This window comes from Pristiophorus japonicus, chromosome 23 (genome assembly GCF_044704955.1).
Source record: "Pristiophorus japonicus isolate sPriJap1 chromosome 23, sPriJap1.hap1, whole genome shotgun sequence".
NCBI lineage: Eukaryota > Metazoa > Chordata > Chondrichthyes > Pristiophoridae > Pristiophorus > Pristiophorus japonicus.
Window position 1 is genome coordinate 34390384 of NC_091999.1, and position 24283 is coordinate 34414666.

General features: G+C 43.8%; 1 protein-coding gene and 6 non-coding genes across 7 annotated transcripts in view; all 7 read right to left on the reverse strand.

Annotated features, from left to right (window-relative positions):
* The window catches only part of LOC139235476 (probable G-protein coupled receptor 139), a 53417-nt gene that overhangs the window by 8477 nt on the left and 20657 nt on the right, over positions 1-24283 (reverse strand). The window lies entirely within an intron of this gene.
* Positions 173-258, reverse strand: trnal-uag (transfer RNA leucine (anticodon UAG)). Its single transcript has one exon. It is a non-coding gene; the product is annotated as a tRNA-Leu (tRNA).
* Positions 2566-2648, reverse strand: trnal-uaa (transfer RNA leucine (anticodon UAA)). Its single transcript has one exon. It is a non-coding gene; the product is annotated as a tRNA-Leu (tRNA).
* On the reverse strand, positions 4958-5040 carry trnal-uaa (transfer RNA leucine (anticodon UAA)). Its single transcript has one exon. It is a non-coding gene; the product is annotated as a tRNA-Leu (tRNA).
* On the reverse strand, positions 7350-7432 carry trnal-uaa (transfer RNA leucine (anticodon UAA)). Its single transcript has one exon. It is a non-coding gene; the product is annotated as a tRNA-Leu (tRNA).
* On the reverse strand, positions 9742-9824 carry trnal-uaa (transfer RNA leucine (anticodon UAA)). Its single transcript has one exon. It is a non-coding gene; the product is annotated as a tRNA-Leu (tRNA).
* trnat-ggu (transfer RNA threonine (anticodon GGU)) lies at positions 19322-19404 on the reverse strand. The gene has a single exon. It is a non-coding gene; the product is annotated as a tRNA-Thr (tRNA).

Here is a 24283-nt window from a genome sequence, read left to right on the forward strand (position 1 = left end):
AGCTCTCTAAAGACAGAGCGAGAGGCAGAGACTGAGCGATACAGATACATTTCGCAATTTCATTTAATTATCTGCTCAGATTGTCACCGAGCTACAGAAAAATGCAAATGCAACAGATGAAAATCAGTTATCACTGAGCAGAATAGGAGAAATCACTGTTTAATTAAGCAATTACAAGGAGTGGGGTTCGAACCCTACGCGGGTATAAACCCATTGGATCCTAAGCTCAACGCCTTAACCACTCAGCCATCCTGATGCCGTCAGCGATTGGATTCTGTCTATGTGAGAATCTGGGCTTCAACTCCACCTCCACAGACACACACAAACACATCGGGTTTCCGGGATTATATCCGAACATTTTTGGGAAAATTGACACGGGGGAAACTCTCCTATTCTTTTTCGAGTAATGCTCTGGGACCTCTCACAACCACCCGAGTGCGCAGACGGAGCTTCAATTTAACATTTCATCCGAAAGTCAACAGTTTCAACAATGCAAAATTCCCCAAATGGTGCAGTTGAGTGTTAGCCAAGATTTCTGCTCAAGTCTCAGGAGTGCGACTTGAACACACAAACTCCTGATTCAGTCAATAATACTGCCACTGAACCAAAGCTGAGACAAAAGTTCACAGCCATATTACTTTCCCAAGTCTTTTTTTTAAGTTCCGGGACACACCAAATTCATGGTGATGATTTCCACAGACAGTTGCACATACACATAGACATTTTTACAGATAGACAGACACAGAGACGCACACACAAAAATTTACACGCTCCAACGGACATGCACAGATGCCTGAGACATCTCGAGATATAGACAGGCTGAATCACTGTCGCAACTTTGGCTGATCTTTGCGATTTTCGATCCGTATGTATCGTGAATATTGCAGATTAATGAAAGAAAGAAAATAGCGGCGGCATTGAAAGGTGTGGGACGTTGTTCCGTCTATCTCAGAATCAGTTTTGCAGGGACCTGGTTAAATTGTCAAACAGAATGAAATATGCTGAGAAACGGAGTCGGCAGGATTCAAATCTATGCGGGGAAACCCGAATGGATTTTTAGTCTATGGCCTTAACCAATGGGCCACGACTACTGGCTCGCTGCCTTTTTAAATGTTACTCAGTTAAAACTCCACCTTCCATCTCTGTGCAGCAGACGGCCACAGAATAGTGAAAAAGTCACCGTTTGCTAAAAATCTGGAAGAGGCTGTATTTTCGCTGCTCTGTATTGCTCTGAAACTTTTTAATATGAATCTATACCAAGAAACAGAAGCAAAATTCTGCCTTTTGTAAAATGCAGCTTCCCCGTTAGGGAATGGAACCGTGGTCTCCCGAGTGACAGGTGGGGACATTCACCACTTTCCCACGAGGAATTGATGCGCATGGGTTTTGTCAAAGCAATATTCGAGCTGTGAATAGAAATGGACACCATGAGAAGTCGACAGACACATTGCGAGACAGAGACAAACCGACAAACAGGGAGAGACAGACAGCGAGATCGAGACAACGAGAGACAGCAAGTGTGAGACTGAAAACGAGAGGCAGACTGAGTGAGAAAAAGACGCTCAAACACATACATCTGAAGAGACCTGTGTGTGTGATCTATAAAGAGAAAGAGGGAAAGAGTGAGAGAAAGACAATCATAAAGAAAGTGACAAGGAGAGAGACAGATGGAGAGAGAGCGACAGATAGACAGAGAGACAAAGAAATAAAAAGAAAATGTTGGAAATTCTCAGCAGGTTAGACACAGGAACTACCAGCGACAGGCAAAGAGAGACAGGCAGGCAGAGACATAGATAGACAGAGATGATTGGAAAGAGTGAGACAGTCAGACAGAGAGACTGAGAGAATCCCATTGGAACACAACTGGACACCGTGAGAAAGAGACAGGCACATTGAGAGACAGAGACAACAGCAAAACAGGGAGAAACAGACAGCGAGGTAGAGACAGAGAGAGACAGAAAGTTTGAGACTGAGAGTTAGGGTCAGACTGAGTGAGGCAAAGGCTCAAACACATACATATACAGAGATGTGTTTGTGTGATTTATAAAGAGAAAGAGGGAAAGAGTGAGAGAAAGACAGGGACAAGCAGAGAGACAAAGAGGGAGACAGATAGAGAGAAAGATAAATAGAGAGAGAGAGACATCGAGACAAAAACAGAAAATGATGGAAATACTCATCAGGTTAGAGACAGGGACGAGCAGAGACAGGCAAAGACATAGATGATGGGAAAGAACGAGACAGTCAGACAGAGAGTATGACAGAATCCCATTGGAACAGAACTGGATACCGTGTGAAGGAGACAGATTGAGAGACAGAGACAAACAGAGAAACAGGGACAGACAGAGTGAATCAGACTGAGAGAGACAAAGACTCAAACACACAAATACATATACAGCTCTCTGAAGACAGAGCGAGAGGCAGAGACTGAGCGATACAGATACATTTCGCAATTTCATTTAATTATCTGCTCAGATTGTCACCGAGCTACAGAAAAATGCAAATGCAACAGATGAAAATCAGTTATCACTGAGCAGAATGGGAGAAATCACTGTTTAATTAAGTAATTACCAGGAGTGGGGTTCGAACCCACGCAGGTATAAACCCATTGGACCTTAAGCCCAACGCCTTATCCACTCGGCCATCCTGGTGCTGTCAGCGATTGGATTCTGTCTATGTGTGAATCTGGGCTTCAACTCCACCTCCACAGACACACACAAACACATCGGGTTTCAGGGAGTATTTCCGAACATTTTTGGGAAAATTGACACGGGGGAAACTCTCCTATTCTTTTTCGAGTAATGCTCTGGGACCTCTCACAACCACCCGAGTGCGCAGACGGAGCTTCAATTTAACATTTCATCCGAAAGTCAACAGTTTCAACAATGCAAAATTTCCCAAATGCTGCAGTTGAGTGTTAACCAAGATTTCTGCTCAAGTCTCAGGATTGCGACTTGAACACACAAACTCCTGATTCAGTCAAGAATACTGCCACTGAACCAAAGCTGAGACAAAAGTTCACAGCCATATTACTTTCCCAAGTCTTTTTTTTAAGTTCCGGGACACACCAAATTCATGGTGATGATTTCCACAGACAGTTGCACATACACATAGACATTTTAACAGATAGACAGACACAGAGACGCACACACAAAAATTTACACGCTCCAACGGACATGCACAGATGCCTGAGACATCTCGAGGTATAGACAGGCTGAATCACTGTCGCAACTTTGGCTGATCTTTGCGAGTTTCGATCCGTATGTATCGTGAATATTGCAGATTAATGAAAGAAAGAAAATAGCGGCGGCATTGAAAGGTGTGGGACGTTGTTCCGTCTATCTCAGAATCAGTTTTGCAGGGACATGGTTAAATTGTCAAACAGAATGAAATATGCTGAGAAACGGAGTCGGCAGGATTCAAATCTATGAGGGGAAACCCGAATGGATTTTTAGTCTATGGCCTTAACCAATGGGCCACGACTACTGGCTCGCTGCCTTTTTAAATGTTACTCAGTTAAAACTCCACCTTCCATCTCTGTGCAGCAGACGGCCACAGAATAGTGAAAAAGTCACCGTTTGCTAAAAATCTAGAAGAGGCTGTATTTTCGCTGCTCTGTATTGCTCTGAAACTTTTTAATATGAATCTATACCAAGAAACAGAAGCAAAATTCTGCCTTTTGTAAAATGCAGCTTCCCCGTTAGGGAATGGAACCGTGGTCTCCCGAGTGACAGGTGGGGACATTCACCACTTTCCCACGAGGAATTGATGCGCATGGGTTTTGTCAAAGCAATATTCGAGCTGTGAATAGAAATGGACACCATGAGAAGTCGACAGACACATTGCGAGACAGAGACAAACCGACAAACAGGGAGAGACAGACAGCGAGATCGAGACAACGAGAGACAGCAAGTGTGAGACTGAAAACGAGAGGCAGACTGAGTGAGAAAAAGACGCTCAAACACATACATCTGAAGAGACCTGTGTGTGTGATCTATAAAGAGAAAGAGGGAAAGAGTGAGAGAAAGACAATCATTAAGAAAGTGACAAGGAGAGAGACAGATGGAGAGAGAGCGACAGATAGACAGAGAGACAAAGAAATAAAAAGAAAATGTTGGAAATTCTCAGCAGGTTAGAGACAGGAACTATCAGCGACAGGCAAAGAGAGACAGGCAGGCAGAGACATAGATAGACAGAGATGATTGGAAAGAGTGAGACAGTCAGACAGAGAGACTGAGAGAATCCCATTGGAACACAACTGGACACCGTGAGAAAGAGACAGGCACATTGAGAGACAGAGACAACAGCAAAACAGGGAGAAACAGACAGCGAGGTAGAGACAGAGAGAGACAGAAAGTTTGAGACTGAGAGTTAGGGTCAGACTGAGTGAGGCAAAGGTTCAAAGACATACATATACAGAGATGTGTTTGTGTGATTTATAAAGAGAGGGAGGGAAAGAGTGAGAGAAAGACAGGGACAAGGAGAGAGACAAAGAGGGAGACAGATAGAGAGAAAGATAAATAGAGAGAGAGAGACATCCAGACAAAAACAGAAAATGATGGAAATACTCATCAGGTTAGAGACAGGGACGAGCAGAGACAGGCAAAGACATAGATGATGGGAAAGAACGAGACAGTCAGACAGAGAGTATGACAGAATCCCATTGGAACAGAACTGGATACCATGTGAAGGAGACAGATTGAGAGACAGAGACAAACAGAGAAACAGGGACAGACAGAGTGAATCAGACTGAGAGAGACAAAGACTCAAACACACAAATACATATACAGCTCTCTGAAGACAGAGCGAGAGGCAGAGACTGAGCGATACAGATACATTTCGCAATTTCATTTAATTATCTGCTCAGATTGTCACTGAGCTACAGAAAAATGCAAATGCAACAGATGAAAATCAGTTATCACTGAGCAGAATGGGAGAAATCACTGTTTAATTAAGTAATTACCAGGAGTGGGGTTCGAACCCACGCAGGTATAAACCCATTGGATCTTAAGCCCAACGCCTTATCCACTCGGCCATCCTGGTGCTGTCAGCGATTGGATTCTGTCTATGTGTGAATCTGAGCTTCAACTCCACCTCCACAGACACACACAAACACATCGGGTTTCAGGGAGTATTTCCGAACATTTTTGGGAAAATTGACACGGGGGAAACTCTCCTATTCTTTTTCGAGTAATGCTCTGGGACCTCTCACAACCACCCGAGTGCGCAGACGGAGCTTCAATTTAACATTTCATCCGAAAGTCAACAGTTTCAACAATGCAAAATTCCCCAAATGCTGCAGTTGAGTGTTAACCAAGATTTCTGCTCAAGTCTCAGGAGTGCGACTTGAACACACAAACTCCTGATTCAGTCAAGAATACTGCCACTGAACCAAAGCTGAGACAAAAGTTCACAGCCATATTACTTTCCCAAGTCTTTTTTTTAAGTTCCGGGACACACCAAATTCATGGTGATGATTTCCACAGACAGTTGCACATACACATAGACATTTTTACAGATAGACAGACACAGAGACGCACACACAAAAATTTACACGCTCCAACGGACATGCACAGATGCCTGAGACATCTCGAGATATAGACAGGCTGAATCACTGTCGCAACTTTGGCTGATCTTTGCGATTTTCGATCCGTATGTATCGTGAATATTGCAGATTAATGAAAGAAAGAAAATAGCGGCGGCATTGAAAGGTGTGGGACGTTGTTCCGTCTATCTCAGAATCAGTTTTGCAGGGACCTGGTTAAATTGTCAAACAGAATGAAATATGCTGAGAAACGGAGTCGGCAGGATTCAAATCTATGCGGGCAAACCCGAATGGATTTTTAGTCTATGGCCTTAACCAATGGGCCACGACTACTGGCTCGCTGCCTTTTTAAATGTTACTCAGTTAAAACTCCACCTTCCATCTCTGTGCAGCAGACGGCCACAGAATAGTGAAAAAGTCACCGTTTGCTAAAAATCTGGAAGAGGCTGTATTTTCGCTGCTCTGTATTGCTCTGAAACTTTTTAATATGAATCTATACCAAGAAACAGAAGCAAAATTCTGCCTTTTGTAAAATGCAGCTTCCCCGTTAGGGAATGGAACCGTGGTCTCCCGAGTGACAGGTGGGGACATTCACCACTTTCCCACGAGGAATTGATGCGCATGGGTTTTGTCAAAGCAATATTCGAGCTGTGAATAGAAATGGACACCATGAGAAGTCGACAGACACATTGCGAGACAGAGACAAACCGACAAACAGGGAGAGACAGACAGCGAGATCGAGACAACGAGAGACAGCAAGTGTGAGACTGAAAACGAGAGGCAGACTGAGTGAGAAAAAGACGCTCAAACACATACATCTGAAGAGACCTGTGTGTGTGATCTATAAAGAGAAAGAGGGAAAGAGTGAGAGAAAGACAATCATAAAGAAAGTGACAAGGAGAGAGACAGATGGAGAGAGAGCGACAGATAGACAGAGAGACAAAGAAATAAAAAGAAAATGTTGGAAATTCTCAGCAGGTTAGACACAGGAACTACCAGCGACAGGCAAAGAGAGACAGGCAGGCAGAGACATAGATAGACAGAGATGATTGGAAAGAGTGAGACAGTCAGACAGAGAGACTGAGAGAATCCCATTGGAACACAACTGGACACCGTGAGAAAGAGACAGGCACATTGAGAGACAGAGACAACAGCAAAACAGGGAGAAACAGACAGCGAGGTAGAGACAGAGAGAGACAGAAAGTTTGAGACTGAGAGTTAGGGTCAGACTGAGTGAGGCAAAGGCTCAAACACATACATATACAGAGATGTGTTTGTGTGATTTATAAAGAGAAAGAGGGAAAGAGTGAGAGAAAGACAGGGACAAGCAGAGAGACAAAGAGGGAGACAGATAGAGAGAAAGATAAATAGAGAGAGAGAGACATCGAGACAAAAACAGAAAATGATGGAAATACTCATCAGGTTAGAGACAGGGACGAGCAGAGACAGGCAAAGACATAGATGATGGGAAAGAACGAGACAGTCAGACAGAGAGTATGACAGAATCCCATTGGAACAGAACTGGATACCGTGTGAAGGAGACAGATTGAGAGACAGAGACAAACAGAGAAACAGGGACAGACAGAGTGAATCAGACTGAGAGAGACAAAGACTCAAACACACAAATACATATACAGCTCTCTGAAGACAGAGCGAGAGGCAGAGACTGAGCGATACAGATACATTTCGCAATTTCATTTAATTATCTGCTCAGATTGTCACCGAGCTACAGAAAAATGCAAATGCAACAGATGAAAATCAGTTATCACTGAGCAGAATGGGAGAAATCACTGTTTAATTAAGTAATTACCAGGAGTGGGGTTCGAACCCACGCAGGTATAAACCCATTGGACCTTAAGCCCAACGCCTTATCCACTCGGCCATCCTGGTGCTGTCAGCGATTGGATTCTGTCTATGTGTGAATCTGGGCTTCAACTCCACCTCCACAGACACACACAAACACATCGGGTTTCAGGGAGTATTTCCGAACATTTTTGGGAAAATTGACACGGGGGAAACTCTCCTATTCTTTTTCGAGTAATGCTCTGGGACCTCTCACAACCACCCGAGTGCGCAGACGGAGCTTCAATTTAACATTTCATCCGAAAGTCAACAGTTTCAACAATGCAAAATTTCCCAAATGCTGCAGTTGAGTGTTAACCAAGATTTCTGCTCAAGTCTCAGGATTGCGACTTGAACACACAAACTCCTGATTCAGTCAAGAATACTGCCACTGAACCAAAGCTGAGACAAAAGTTCACAGCCATATTACTTTCCCAAGTCTTTTTTTTAAGTTCCGGGACACACCAAATTCATGGTGATGATTTCCACAGACAGTTGCACATACACATAGACATTTTAACAGATAGACAGACACAGAGACGCACACACAAAAATTTACACGCTCCAACGGACATGCACAGATGCCTGAGACATCTCGAGGTATAGACAGGCTGAATCACTGTCGCAACTTTGGCTGATCTTTGCGAGTTTCGATCCGTATGTATCGTGAATATTGCAGATTAATGAAAGAAAGAAAATAGCGGCGGCATTGAAAGGTGTGGGACGTTGTTCCGTCTATCTCAGAATCAGTTTTGCAGGGACATGGTTAAATTGTCAAACAGAATGAAATATGCTGAGAAACGGAGTCGGCAGGATTCAAATCTATGAGGGGAAACCCGAATGGATTTTTAGTCTATGGCCTTAACCAATGGGCCACGACTACTGGCTCGCTGCCTTTTTAAATGTTACTCAGTTAAAACTCCACCTTCCATCTCTGTGCAGCAGACGGCCACAGAATAGTGAAAAAGTCACCGTTTGCTAAAAATCTAGAAGAGGCTGTATTTTCGCTGCTCTGTATTGCTCTGAAACTTTTTAATATGAATCTATACCAAGAAACAGAAGCAAAATTCTGCCTTTTGTAAAATGCAGCTTCCCCGTTAGGGAATGGAACCGTGGTCTCCCGAGTGACAGGTGGGGACATTCACCACTTTCCCACGAGGAATTGATGCGCATGGGTTTTGTCAAAGCAATATTCGAGCTGTGAATAGAAATGGACACCATGAGAAGTCGACAGACACATTGCGAGACAGAGACAAACCGACAAACAGGGAGAGACAGACAGCGAGATCGAGACAACGAGAGACAGCAAGTGTGAGACTGAAAACGAGAGGCAGACTGAGTGAGAAAAAGACGCTCAAACACATACATCTGAAGAGACCTGTGTGTGTGATCTATAAAGAGAAAGAGGGAAAGAGTGAGAGAAAGACAATCATTAAGAAAGTGACAAGGAGAGAGACAGATGGAGAGAGAGCGACAGATAGACAGAGAGACAAAGAAATAAAAAGAAAATGTTGGAAATTCTCAGCAGGTTAGAGACAGGAACTATCAGCGACAGGCAAAGAGAGACAGGCAGGCAGAGACATAGATAGACAGAGATGATTGGAATGAGTGAGACAGTCAGACAGAGAGACTGAGAGAATCCCATTGGAACACAACTGGACACCGTGAGAAAGAGACAGGCACATTGAGAGACAGAGACAACAGCAAAACAGGGAGAAACAGACAGCGAGGTAGAGACAGAGAGAGACAGAAAGTTTGAGACTGAGAGTTAGGGTCAGACTGAGTGAGGCAAAGGCTCAAAGACATACATATACAGAGATGTGTTTGTGTGATTTATAAAGAGAGGGAGGGAAAGAGTGAGAGAAAGACAGGGACAAGGAGAGAGACAAAGAGGGAGACAGATAGAGAGAAAGATAAATAGAGAGAGAGAGACATCGAGACAAAAACAGAAAATGATGGAAATACTCATCAGGTTAGGGACAGGGACGAGCAGAGACAGGCAAAGACATAGATGATGGGAAAGAACGAGACAGTCAGACAGAGAGTATGACAGAATCCCATTGGAACAGAACTGGATACCATGTGAAGGAGACAGATTGAGAGACAGAGACAAACAGAGAAACAGGGACAGACAGAGTGAATCAGACTGAGAGAGACAAAGACTCAAACACACAAATACATATACAGCTCTCTGAAGACAGAGCGAGAGGCAGAGACTGAGCGATACAGATACATTTCGCAATTTCATTTAATTATCTGCTCAGATTGTCACTGAGCTACAGAAAAATGCAAATGCAACAGATGAAAATCAGTTATCACTGAGCAGAATGGGAGAAATCACTGTTTAATTAAGTAATTACCAGGAGTGGGGTTCGAACCCACGCAGGTATAAACCCATTGGATCTTAAGCCCAACGCCTTAACCACTCGGCCATCCTGGTGCTGTCAGCGATTGGATTCTGTCTATGTGAGAATCTGGGCTTCAACTCCACCTCCACAGACACACACAAACACATCGGGATTCAGGGAGTATTTCCGAACATTTTTGGGAAAATTGACACGGGGGAAACTCTCCTATTCTTTTTCGAGTAATGCTCTGGGACCTCTCACAACCACCCGAGTGCGCAGCCGGTGCTTCCATTTAACATTTCATCCGAAAGTCAACAGTTTCAACACTGCAAAATTCCCCAAATGCTGCAGTTGAGTGTTAGCAAAGGTTGTATGCTCAAGTCTCAGGAGTGCGACTTGTACACACAAACTCCTGATTCAGTCAAGGATGCTGCCACTGAACCAAAGCTAAGACAAAAGTTCACAGCCATATTACTTTCCCAAGTCTTTTTTTTAAGTTTCGGGACATACCAAATTCATGGTGATGATTTCCACAGACAGTTGCACATACACATAGACATTTTTACAGATAGACAGACACAGAGACGCACACACAAAAATTTACACGCTCCAACGGACATGCACAGATGCCTGAGACATCTCGAGGTATAGACAGGCTGAATCACTGTCGCAACTTTGGCTGATCTTTGCGATTTTCGATCCGTATGTATCGTGAATATTGCAGATTAATGAAAGAATGAAAATAGCGGCAGCATTGAAAGGTGTGGGAGGTTGTTCCGTCTATCTCAGAATCAGTTTTGCAGGGACCTGGTTAAATTGTCAAACAGAATGAAATATGCTGAGAAACGGAGTCGGCAGGATTCAAATCTATGCGGGGAAACCCGAATGGATTTTTAGTCTATGGCCTTAACCAATGGGCCACGACTACTGGCTCGCTGCCTTTTTAAATTTTACTCATTTAAAACTCAACCTTCCATCTCTGTGCAGCAGACGGCCACAGAATAGTGAAAAAGTCACCGTTTGTTAAAAATCTGGAAGAGGCTGTATTTTTGCTGCTCTATTTCTGCTGCTCTATATTGCCCTGGAACTTTTTAATATGAATCTATACCAAGAAACAGAAGCAAAATTCTGCCTTTTGTAAAATGCAGCCTCCCCGTTAGGGAATTGAACCGTGGTCTCCCGTGTGACAGGCGGGGATATTCACCACTTTCCCACGAGGAATTGATGCGCACGGGTTTTGTCAAAGCAATATTCGAGCTGTGAATAGAACTGAACACCATGAGAAGTCGACAGACACATTGCGAGACAGAGACAAACCGACAAACAGGGAGAGACAGACAGCGAGATCGAGACAACGAGAGACAGCAAGTGTGAGACTGAAAACGAGAGGCAGACTGAGTGAGAAAAAGACTCTCAAACACATACATTAAAGAGATCTGTGTGTGTGATCTATAAAGAGAAAGAGGGAAAGAGTGAGAGAAAGACAATCATAAAGAAAGTGACAAGGATAGAGACAGATGGAGAGAGAGAGCGACAGATAGACAGAGAGACAAAGAAATAAAAAGAAAATGTTGGAAATTCTCAGCAGGGTAGAGACAGGAATTACCAGCGACAGGCAAAGAGGGACAGGCAGGCAGAGACATAGATAGACAGAGATGATGGGAAAGAGTGAGACAGTCAGACAGAGACTGAGAGAATCCCATTGGAACACAACTGGACACCGTGAGAAAGAGACAGGCACATTGAGAGACAGAGACATTCAGCAAAACAGCGAGAAACTGACAGCGAGGTAGAGACAGAGAGAGACAGAAAGTTTGAGACTGAGAGTTAGGGTCAGACTGAGTGAGGCAAAGACTCAAACACATACATATACAGAGATGTGTTTGTGTGATTTATAAAGAGAGGGAGGGAAAGAGTGAGAGAAAGACAGGGACAAGGAGAGAGACAAGAGGGAGACAGATAGAGAGAAAGATAAAAATAGAGAGAGAGACATCGAGACCAAAACAGAAAATGATGGAAATACTCATCAGGTTAGAGACAGGGACGAGCAGAGACAGGCAAAGACAGAGATGATGGGAAAGAACAAGATAGTCAGACAGAGAGTATGACAGAATCCCATTGGAACAGAACTGGATACCGTGTGAAGGAGACCGATTGAGAGACAGAGACAAACAGAGAAACAGGGACAGACAGAGTGAATCAGAGAGAGGCAGACTGAGAGAGACAAAGACTCAAACACACAAATACATATACAGCTCTCTAAAGACAGAGCGAGAGGCAGAGTCTGAGCGATACGGATACATTTCACAATTTCATTTCATTATCTGCTCAGATTGTCACCGAGCTACAGAAAAATGCAAATGCAACAGATGAAAATCTGTTATCACTGAGCAGAATGGGAGAAATCACTGTTTAATTAAGTAATTACCAGGAGTGGGGTTCGTACCCACGCAGGTATGAACCCATTGGATCTTAAGTCTTAACCACTCGGCCATCCTGGTGCCGTCAGCGATTGGATTCTGTCTATGTGAGAATCTGGGCTTCAACTCCACCTCCACAGACACACACAAACACATCAGGTTTCAGGGAGCATTCCCGAACATTTTTCGGAATGTTGACACGGGGGCAACTCTCCTATTCTTTTTCGAGTAATGCTCTGGGACCTCTCACAACCACCCGAGTGCGCAGACGGAGCTTCAATTTAACATTCCATCAGAAAGTCAACAGTTTCAACAATGCAAAATTCCCCAAATGCTGCAGTTGAGTGTTAGCCAAGATGATATGCTCAAGTCTCAGGAGTGCGACTTGAACATACAAACTCCTGATTCAGTCAAGAATGCTGCCACTGAACCAAAGCTGAGACAAAAGTTCACAGCCATGTTACTTTCCCAAGTCTTTTTTTTAAGTTCCAGGACATACCAAATTCATGGTGATGATTTCCACAGACAGTTGCACATACACATAGACATTTTTACAGATAGACAGACACAGAGACACATACACAAAAATTTACAAGCACCAACGGACATGCACAGATGCCTTCGACATCTCGAGGGATAGACAGGCTGAATCACTGTCGCAACTTTGGCTGAATCTTGCGATTTTCTATCCGTATGTATCGTGAATATTGCAGATTAATGAAAGAAAGAAAATAGCGGCGGCATTGAAAGGTGTGGGGCGTTGTTCCGTCTATCTCAGAATCAGTTTTGCCGTGACCTGGTTAAATTGTCAAACAGAATGAAATATGTTGAGAAACGGAGTCGGCAGGATTCAAATCTATGCGTGGAAACCCGAATGGATTTTTAGTCTGTGGCCTTAACCAATGGGCCACGACTACTGGCTCGCTGCCTTTTTAAATGTTACTCAGTTAAAACTCAACCATCCATCTCTGTGCAGCAGACGGCCACAGAATAGTGGAAAAAGTCACCGTTTGCTAAAAATCTGGAAGAGGCTGTATTTTTGCTGCTCTCTATTGCTCTGGAACTTTTTAATATGAATCTATACCAAGAAACAGAAGCAAAATTCTGCCTTTTGTAAAATGCAGCCTCCCCGTTAGGGAATTGAACCGTGGTCTCCCGTGTGACAGATGGGGATATTCACCACTTTCCCACGAGGAATTGATGCGCATGGGTTTTGTCAAAGCAATATTCGAGCTGTGAATAGAACTGGACACCATGAGAAGGCTGTGGGATCTTTCACATCCACCCGAGGGTGCAGATGAAGTTTCAATTTAACATTTCATCCGAATGTCAACAGCTTCAAAAATTCCCCAAGCACTGCATTTGAGTGTCAGCCAAGATGACGTGCTCAAGTCTCAGGAGTGCGACTGACACACACAACCTCCTGATTCAGTCGAGAATGGAGCCACTGAAACAAAGCCGATACCAAAGGTCACAACCGTATTATTTTCCCGAAGCTTTTTAAAATTTCCAGGACGCACCAAATTCATGGTGATGATTTCCATAGACAGTTGCACATACACAGAGACATGTATACAGACAGACATACACAGACACACACACGCACAATAACCAAAAATATACACGCATCAACATAGAAACAGAGAAACAAATAAATTAGTTGCAGGAGTAGGCCATTCGGCCCTTCGAGCCTGCACCATCATTCAATAAGATCATGGCTGATCATTCAACCTCAGTACCCCTTTCCTGCTTTCTCTCCATACCCCTTGATCCATTTAGCCGTAAGGGCCATATCTAACTCCGTTTTGAATATATCTAACGATCTGGCCTCAACAACTTTCTGCGGTAGAGAATGCCAGAGTGAAGAGGTGTCTCCTCATTTCGGTCCTAAATACCTTACCACTTAATCTTACACTGTCACCCTTGGTTCTCGAATTCCACAGCAATGGGAACATTCTAACCGCCTCTAACCTGTCCAATCTCGTCAGAATTTTATATATGTCTTTGGGAGCGCCTCTCATTCTTCTAAACTCCAGTGGATACCAGCCCAGTTGATCCAGTCTATCCTCATATGTCAGTCCTGCGATCCCGGGAATCAAGCTGGTGAATCTTCGCTGTACTCCCTCAATAGCAAGAACATAGAAACATAGAAACATAGAAAATAGGTGCAGGAGTAGGCCATTCGGCCCTTCTAGCCTGCACCGCCATTCAATGAGTTCATGGCTGAACATGCAACTTCAGTACCCCATTCCTGCTTTCTCACCATACCCCTTGATTCCCCTAGTAGTAAGGACTTCATCTAACTCCTTTTTGAATATATTTAGTGAATTGGCCTCAACAACTTTCTGTGGTAGAGAATTCCACAGGTTCACCACTCTCTGGGTGAAGAAATTCCTCCTCATCTCGGTCCTAAATGGCTTCCCCCTTATCCTTAGACTGTGTCCCCTGGTTCTGGACTTACCCAACATTGGGAACATTCTTCCTGCATCTAACCTGTCTAACCCCATCAGAATTCTAAACGTTTCTATGAGGTCCCCTCTCATTCTTCTGAACTCCAGTGAATACAAGCCCAGTTGATCCAGTCTTTCTTGATAGGTCAGTCCCGCCATCCCGGGAATCAGTCTGGTGAACCTTCGCTGCACTCCCTCAATAGCAAGAATGTCCTTCCTCAGGTTAGGAGACCAAAACTGTACACAATACTCCAGGTGTGGCCTCAGCAAAGGCCCTGTACAATTGTAGCAACACCTCCCTGCCCTTGTTCTCAAATCCCCTCGCTATGAAGGCCAACATGCCATTTGCTTTCTTAACCGCCTGCTGTACCTGCATGCCAACCTTCAATGACTGATGTACCATGACACCCAGGTCTCTTTGCACCTGCCCTTTTCCTAATCTGTCACCATTCAGATAATAGTCTGTCTCTGTTTTTACCACCAAAAGTGGATAACCTCACATTTATCCACATTATACTTCATCTGCCATGCATTTGCCCACTCACCTAACCTATCCAAGTCGCTCTGCAGCCTCATAGAATCCTCCTTGCAGCTCACACTGCCACCCAACTTAGTGTCATCCGCAAATTTGGAGATACTACATTTAATCCCCTCGTCTAAATCATTAATGTACAGTGTAAACAGCTGGTGCCCCAGCACAGAACCTTGCGGTACCCCATTAGTCACTGCCTGCCATTCTGAAAAGTCCCCATTTACTCCTACTCTTTGCTTCCTGTCTGACAACCAGTTCTCAATCCATGTCAGCACACTACCCCCAATCCCATGTGCTTTAACTTTGCACATTAATCTCTTGTGAGGGACCTTGTCGAAAGCCTTCTGAAAGTCCAAATATACCACAACAACTGGTTCTCCCTTGTCCACTCTGCTGGAAACATCCTCAAAAAATTCCACACAATATTCCAGGTGTGACCCCACCAAGGCTCTGTACAACTGCAGTCAGACCTCCCTGCTCCTACACTCAAATCACCCAGCTATGAAGGCGAACATGCCATTTGCCTGCTTCACCGCCTGCTGCACCTGCGTGCCAACTTTCAATGACTGATGTACCATGACACCCAGATCAAGATATAGACAGAGAACTTATACAAATAGATGGATAGACAGGCAGGTTCACTGTCGCTACTTTGGCTGGCTTTTGTTCCATCTATCTCAGAATCAGTTTTGCATGAACCTGGTTAAATTATCAAACAGAATGAAATATGCTGAGAAACGCAGTCGGCCGGAATCAATTCTCCACGGGAAAACCACAATGGGTTTTCAGTCCATCGTCTTAACCACTCGGCCACAACCACTGGTCCGCTGCCTCTTTAAATTTTACTCAGATAAAACTCAGTCATCCATTTCTGTGCAGCATACGGCCACAGAATCCTGAAACAGTCTCCATTTGCTAAAAATCTGGAAGTAGCAATCTGATCTTGCTGTATTTGTAATGTTCTATATTACTCTGGAACTTTTTAACATGAGTCGATACCAAGAAACAAAAGTAAAACTTTGTATATTTGAAACAACTGCCTCCTCGTCGGCGAATTGAACCTCAGTCTCCTGCATGGCAGGCAGGGATACTCACCACTATACTAACGAGGAACTGACAGATCGTGGCTCTGTCAGACCTGGAATCGAGATGTGAACAGAACTGGACACCATGAGAAGCCGACCGACATATTGAGAGACAGAGACAAACCGACAAACAGGGAGAGACGGACAACGAGATAGAGACAACGAGAGACAGGAAGTATGAGTCTGAGGCAGACTGAGTGAGAAAAAGACTCAAATACAAACATATACAGAGATGTGTGTGAGTGATTTATAAAGAGAGAGAGGGAAAGAGTGAGAGAAAGACAATGATAAAGACAGTGACAAGGAGAGAGACAGATAGCGAGAGAGAGATAGAGACAAAAACTGAAAATGATGGAAATACTTATCAGGTTAGAGACAGGGACGAACAGAGGCAGGCAAAGACATGGTCAGACAGAAATGATGGGAAAGAGAGAGCCAGTCAGACAAAGAGTCTGAGAGAATCCCATTGGGACAGACGTGGACACCGTGAGAAAGAGACAGATTGAGAGACAGAGACAAATCGAGAAACAGGGACAGATAGATTGAGACAAAGACTCAAACATGCAAACGCATACACAGCTCTCGAAAGAGAGAGAGAGGCAGAGACCGAGCGACACAGATACATTTCACAATTTCATTTCATTATCGGCTCAGAGTGTCACATAGGTACAGAAAATTGCAGATTCAACAGATGAAAATCCGGTATCACTGATCGGAATGGGAGGAAATCCGTGTTAAATTAAAGAGATACCAGGAGTGGGGTACAAACCCACGCGGGAAAAGTCCATTTAATTTTAAAGCCACCGCCTTAACCACGCGGCCATCCTGGTCCTGTCACAATCTGGATTCTGTCTCTGCGAGAATCTGGATTCAACCCCACTCCCACAGACACACACATACACACCGTTTTTCAGTGAGCATTTACGAACATTTTTAGTAATATTGACACGGGGGCAACTCTCCTATTCTTTTTCGAGTAATGCTCTGGGATGTTTCACATCCATACGAGGGTGCAGACGGAGCTTCAATTTAACATTTCATCCGAACTTCAACAGCTTCAACAATGCAAAATTCCCCAAGTGCTGCACTAGAGTGTTAGCCAAGATTATATGCTTAAGTCTCAGGAGTGGGAATTGAACACACAAACTCCTGATTCAGTCGAGACTGCTGCCACTGCAACAAAGCCGATACCAAAGTTCACAACAGTATTATTTTTCCCAATTCTTTTTTCTAAGTTCCAGGACATACCAAATTCATGGTGGTGATTTCCACAGACAGTTACACGCACCAACGGAGATGCACCGATGCCTTAGACATATAGAAGGATAGGCAGTCTGAATCACTGTAGAAACTTTGACAGCTTTTTGCGTTTTTCTGTCCGTATGTATCTTTAATATTGCAGATTAATAAAAATCAGAAAGAGCTGTCAGTGTTGAAAGGTGTGGGATGTTATTCCACCTATCTCAGGATCAGTTTTGTAGAGACATGGTTAAATTGTGAAATGCAATGAAAAATGCTGGGCATCGAAGTCTGCAGGATTCGAACCTGCATGGAGAAAACTCAATGGATTTCGAATTCATCGCCTTAACCACTCGGCCACGACTAATGCATTTCTGCCTCCTTGAACGTTACGCAGAAACGACTCAGTCATCCATCTCTGTGCAGCAGACGGCCAAAGAATCATGAAAAAGTCTCCGTTTGCTCAAAATCAGGAAGAGGCAATCTCCTCTACCTGTATTTTTACAGTTCTATATTGCTCTAGAACTTTTTAATATGAATCTCTTCCAAGAAACAGAAGTAAAATTCAACATTTTGAAACAACTGCCTCCCCGTCGGGGAATTGATCCCTGGACTCCTCATGACAGGCGGGGATTCTCACCACTAACAAACGAGAAACTGACGAGCATCAGTTCTGTTAGAGCAGGAATCGAGTTGTGAACAGAACTGGTCACCATGAAAAGTCGACAGACACATTGAGAGACAGAGGCAAACCGACAAACAGGGAAAGACAGACAGCGAGATAGAGACAACGAGAGACAGAAAGTGTGAGACTGAGAAGGAGAGGCAGACTGAGTGAGAAAAAGACTCAAACACATACATATACAGAGGTCTGTGTGTGTGATCTATTAAGAGAGAGAGGGATAGAATGAGAGAAAGACAATGATAAATACAGTGACAAGGAGAGATACAAATAGAGAGAGAGAGATAGAGACAAAAGCAGAAAATGATGGAAATACTCATCAGGTTAGAGACAGGAACTAACAGAGACAGACAAAGGGAGACAGACAGGCAGAGACATAGACAGACAGAGATGATGGGAAAGAGTGAGACAGTCAGAAAGAGAGACTGAGAGAATCCGATTGGAACAGAACTGGACACCGTGAGAAAGAGAGAGGCACATTGAGAAACAGAGACAAACAGGGAAACAGGGAGTGACAGAAAGTGAGATAGAGACAGAGAGAGACAGAAAGTTTGAGACTGAGACGGAGGGTCAGACTGAGTGAGACAAAGACTTGAAAACATACATAAACAGAGATGTGTTTGCGTGCTCCAAAAAGAGAGGGAGGCAAATAGTGATGGAATGAAACGAAAAAGCCAGGGACAAAGAGAGAGACAAAGAGGGAGACAGAAAGAGAAAAAGACAGATAGAGAGAGAGACAAAGAGGCAAAAACAGAAAATGATGGAAATACTCATCAGGTTAGAGGCAGGGAGTAATAGAGACAGGCAAAGACATGGACAGACAGCGATGATGGAAAGAGAGAGACATTCAGACAGATAGTCTGAGAGAATCCATTTGGAACAGAACTTGACACCGTGAGAAAGAGACAGATTGAGAGACAGAGACAAACAAAGTAAAAGGGACAGACAGAGTGAATCAGAGAGAGGCAGACTGAGGGAGACAAAGATTCAAATACACAAACACATACACAGCTCTCTAAAGGGAGAGAGAGGCAGAGACTTAGCGACACAGATACATTGCACAATTTCATTTCATTATCTGCTCAGAGTGTCACCGAGTTACAGAAAAATGCAAATGCAACAGATGAAATTCGGGTATCACTGAGCAGGATGGGAAAACAATCTTTGTTGAATGAAACAATTACCAGGACTGGGATACGAACCCACGAGCGTAAAAACCCATTGGATCACCAGCCCAACGCCTTAACCACTCGGCCATCCTGGTCCCGTTAGCAATTGGATTCTGTCTCTGTGAGAATCTGGGCTTCATCTCCACCCCCACAGCCACACACATGCACATCGGGTTTCAGGGAGCATTTCCGATCATTTTGAGCAATATTGACACGGGGGCAACTCTCCTATTCTTTTTGATGTAATGCTCTGGGACCTGTCACATCCACCCGAGTGCGCAGGCGGAGCTTCAAATTAACATTTCATCCGAATGTCAACAGCTTCAACAATGCAAAATTCCCCAAGTCCTGCAATTGAGTGTTAGCCAAGATTAGATGCTCAAGTCTCAGGAGTGCGACTTGAACACACAAACTCCGAATTCAGTCGAGAATGCTGCCACTGAACCAAAGCTGAGACAAAAGTTCACAGCTATATTACTTTCCCCAAGTCTTTTTTTTTAAGTTCCAGCACATACCAAGTTCATGGTGATGATTTCCACAGACAGTTGCACATACACAGAGACATATATACAGATAGACAGACACAGAGACACAGTCGATTCGATCTCTCCTCATATGTCAGACCTGCCATCCCGGGAATCAGTCAGGTAAACCTTCGCTGCACTCCCTCAATAGCAAGAAAGACCTTCCTCAGATTACGAGACCAAAACTTGTCACAATATTCCAGGTGAGGTCTCACAAATGTCCTGTACAACTGCAGTAAGACCTCCCTGCGCCGATACTCAAATGCCCTAGCTATGAAGGCCAACATACCATTTGCCTTCTTCACTGCCTGCTGCAACTGCATGCCAGCTTTCAATGACTGATGTACCATGACACCCAGGTCTCGTTGCAGCTCCCGTTTTCCAAATCTGCTGCCATACAGATAATATTCTGCCTTCGTGTTTTTGCCACTAAAGTGGATAACCTCACATTTATCCACATTATACTGCATCTGCCATGCATTTGCCCTCTCACCTAACCGGTCCAAGTCACCCTGCAGCCTCTTAGCATCCTGCTCACAGCTCACACCGCCACCCTGTTAGTATCATCTGCAAACTTGAAGATATTACACTCAATTCCTTCATCTAAATCATTAATGTATATTGTAAATAGCTGGGATCCCAGCAATGAGCGCTGTGGCACCCCACTAGTCACTGCCTGCTTTTCTGAAAAGGACCGTTTATCCAGACTCTCTGCTTTCTGTCTGCCAACCAGTTCTCTATCCACGTCAGTACATTACCCCCAATACCATGTGCTTTAACTTTGCACACCAATACGTGTGTGGGACCTTGTTGAAAGCCTTTTGAAAGTCCAAATACACCACATCCACTGGTTGCCCTTGTCCATTATACTAGCTACATCCTCAAATAATTCCAGAAGATTTGTCGAGCTTGATTTCCCATTCATATATTCATGCAGCTTGGACCGATCCTGTCACTGCTTTCCAAATGCGCTGCTATTTCATCTTTAATAAATTGATTCGTACATTTTCCCCACTACTGATGTCAGGCTAACCGGTCTGTAATTATCCGCTTTCTATCTCCCTCCTTTTTTAAAATGTGGTGTTACATTATTTACCCTTCAGTTCATACGAACTGATCTAGAGTCGATAGACTGTTCGAAAATGATCACCAATCATCCGCTATTTCTAGGGCCACTTCCTTAAGTACATTCCAATGCAGACTATCAGGCCCCGGGGATTTATCGGCCTTCAATCCCATCAATTTCCCGAACACAATTACCTGACTGATAAGGATTTCCTTCAGTTCCTCCTTCTCGCTAGATCCTTGGTGCCCTAGTATTTCTGGAAGGTTATGCGTTTCTTCCTTCGTGAAGACAGAACCAAAGTGATTGTTCAACTGGTCTACAATTTGCTTCTTCTCCACTATAAATTCACCTGAATCTGATTGCAAGGGACCTACGTTTGTCTTCTCTAATCTTTTTGTCTTCACATATCTATCGAACTTTATTATGTTCCCAGCAAGATTCCTCTCATAATCTATGTTCCCCCTCCTAATTAAACCTTTTTTCCTCCTCTGCCGAATTCTAAATTCCTCCCAGTCCTCAGGTTGAAGCTTTTTCTGGCCAATTTATATGCCTCTTCCCTGGATTTAACACTATCCTTAATGTCCTTTGTTAGCCACGGTTGAGCCACATTCCCCGTTTTATTTTTACTCCAGACAGGGAAATACAATTGTTGAAGTTCATCCATTTGATCTTTAAATGTTTGCCATGGCCTATCCACCTTCAACCCTTTAAGTATCATTCGCCAGTCTATTCTAGCAAATTCACGCCTCATACCATCGAAGTTATCTTTCCTTAAATTCAGGATCCTAGTCTCTGAATTAGCTGTGTCACTCGCCACCTTAATAAAGAATTCTACCTTATTATGGTCACTCTTTCCCAAGGGGCCTCGCACAACAAGATTGCTAATTGGTCCTTTCTCATTACACATCACCCAGTCTAGGATGGCCAGCCCTCTAGATGATCCCTCGATATACTGAGTGAGAAAACCATCCCTAATACGCTCGAGGAAATACTCCTCCACCATATTGCTACCTGTTTGGTTAGCCCAATCTACATGTAAAGTAAAGTCGCCCTTGATAACAGCTGTATCTTTATGGCACGCATCCCTAATTTCTTGTTTGATGCTGTCCCCAACCTCACTACTACTGTCTGCTGATCTGTACACAACTCCACTTGCGTTTTCTTCCTTTTGGTATTCCGCAGCTCCACCCATTCATATTCCACATCATCCAAGCTAATGTCGTTCCTTACTATTGCCTTAATTTCCTCTTTAACCAGCAACGCTACCCTACCATCTTTTCATTTCTGTCTATGCTTCCTGAATGTTGAATTCCCAGCCTTGGTTACCCTGGAGCCATGTCTCCGTGGTGTCAATTATTTCATATTCAGTAATTGCTGCTTGTGCAGTTAATTCGTCCAGCTTATTACGAATACTCCTCGCAATGAGGCACAGAACCTCCAGGCTTGTTATTTTAACACACGTTGACCATTTAGAATTTTGCTGTAAAGTGGCCCTATTTGATTTTTGCCGTGGGTTTCTCTGCCCTCCACCTTTACTTTTATTCTTTCACTTCTGCGCCCATTCAACTTCCCTCTGTCTCCCGTCGCCCTGCCGTATTACTTTAAACCCTCCCCAGAAACGCTAGCATGCACTCCCCCTTGAACATTGGTTCTGGTCCTGCCCAGGTGCAGACCGTCCGGTTTCGTTCTGGTCCCACCTCCCGCAGAACCGGTTCCAAAGTCCCAGAACTTGAATCCCTCCCATCTGCACCACACTTCAAGCCACGTATTCATCTGAGCTATCCTGCGATTCCTGTTCCGACTAGCAGGTGGCGCTGGTAGCAATCCTGAGTTTGCGACCTTTGAAGTCCTACTTTTTAATTTAACTCCGAGCTCCCTGAATTCAGCTTGTTGGTCCTCAGACACATTGAGTCATAGACTCAAACACGTAAAGATATACAGAGCTCTCTGAAGACATAGAGTGAGAGGCACTTCACAATCACATTTCTTGGTCAGTTGAGAATGTGACAGAGTTACAGTTTCAACAGAAGGCATTAGGGTATCACTGAGCAGGATGGGAGAAAATCGGTGTTAAATTCAAGAGTTACCAGGAGTGGGGTTCGAACCCACGTAACTATAAATCCATTGGATCTTAAATGCAACGACTTATACACTCAGCCATTCTGGACTTGTGAACCTTCACATTCTGTCTCTGTGAGAATCTGGGCTTGAGCTTCACCCTCACAGACACACGCATACACACAGGTTTTCAGTGAGCATTTCAGAATATTTATATAAAAGTGACATGGGGGCAACTCAGTACTCTTTATCGAATAATGCTGTCGGAACTTTCACATTCACCCGAGAGAGCAGATGGAGCTTCAATTTAACATTTCATCCGAAAGTCAACATCTTCAACAATGCAAAATTCCCCAAGTACGGCACTTGAGTGTCAACCAACATTATATGCTCAAGTCTCAGGAGTGGGACATGAAGTCGAAAATGCTGTCGCTGAAGCAAAGCCGATATCAAATGTCATAACCGTATTATTTTTCCCAAATCTTTTTTAAAAGTTCCAGGACATACCAAATTCATGGTGATGATATGCGCAGACAGTTGCGCATACACAGAGACATATACACAGATAGAAAGACACAGAGACACACACGCATACATAACCAAAAATATAGATGCACCAATGGACATACACAGAGTGCCTTAGACATATAGAGGGATAGACAGGCTGAATCACTGTCGCTAATTTCGCTGATTTTTGCGTTTTTCTATCCGTATGTATCGTGAATATTTCAGATTAATGAAAATGAGAATAACATGTCAGTGTTGAAAGGTGTGGGACGTTATTCCACCCAACTCAGGATCCGTTTTGCAGGGACCTGGTTCAAGTCTGAAATTGAATGAAAAATGCTGAAATCCGTAGTCGGCAGGATTCGAACCTGCGCGGGTAAACTCCAATTGATATCTACTCCATCGCCTTAGCCACTCGGCCACGATTACTGCGTCTGTGTGTTTTTAAATGTTACTAAGATATAACTCAATCATCCATCTCTCTGCATCAGAACACCACAGAGTCCTGAAAAAGTCTCTGTTTCCTAAAAATCTGGAAGAGCCAATATCGTCTTGCTGTATTTTTATTCTTCTATGTTGCTCTGGAACTTTTAAGATGAATCTATACCGAATAACAGAAGTACAATTCTACATTTCGAACATGCTTCCTCCCGCATGACAGGTGGGGATACTCACGACTATACAAACGAGGTACTGACGGGTGTAGATTTTGAGACAGCAGGAATCGAGCTATGAAAAGAACTAGACACCATGAGAAAGAGACAGACACATTGAGAGACAGATACAAAAACAGGAACATGGAGAGACAGACAACGAGCT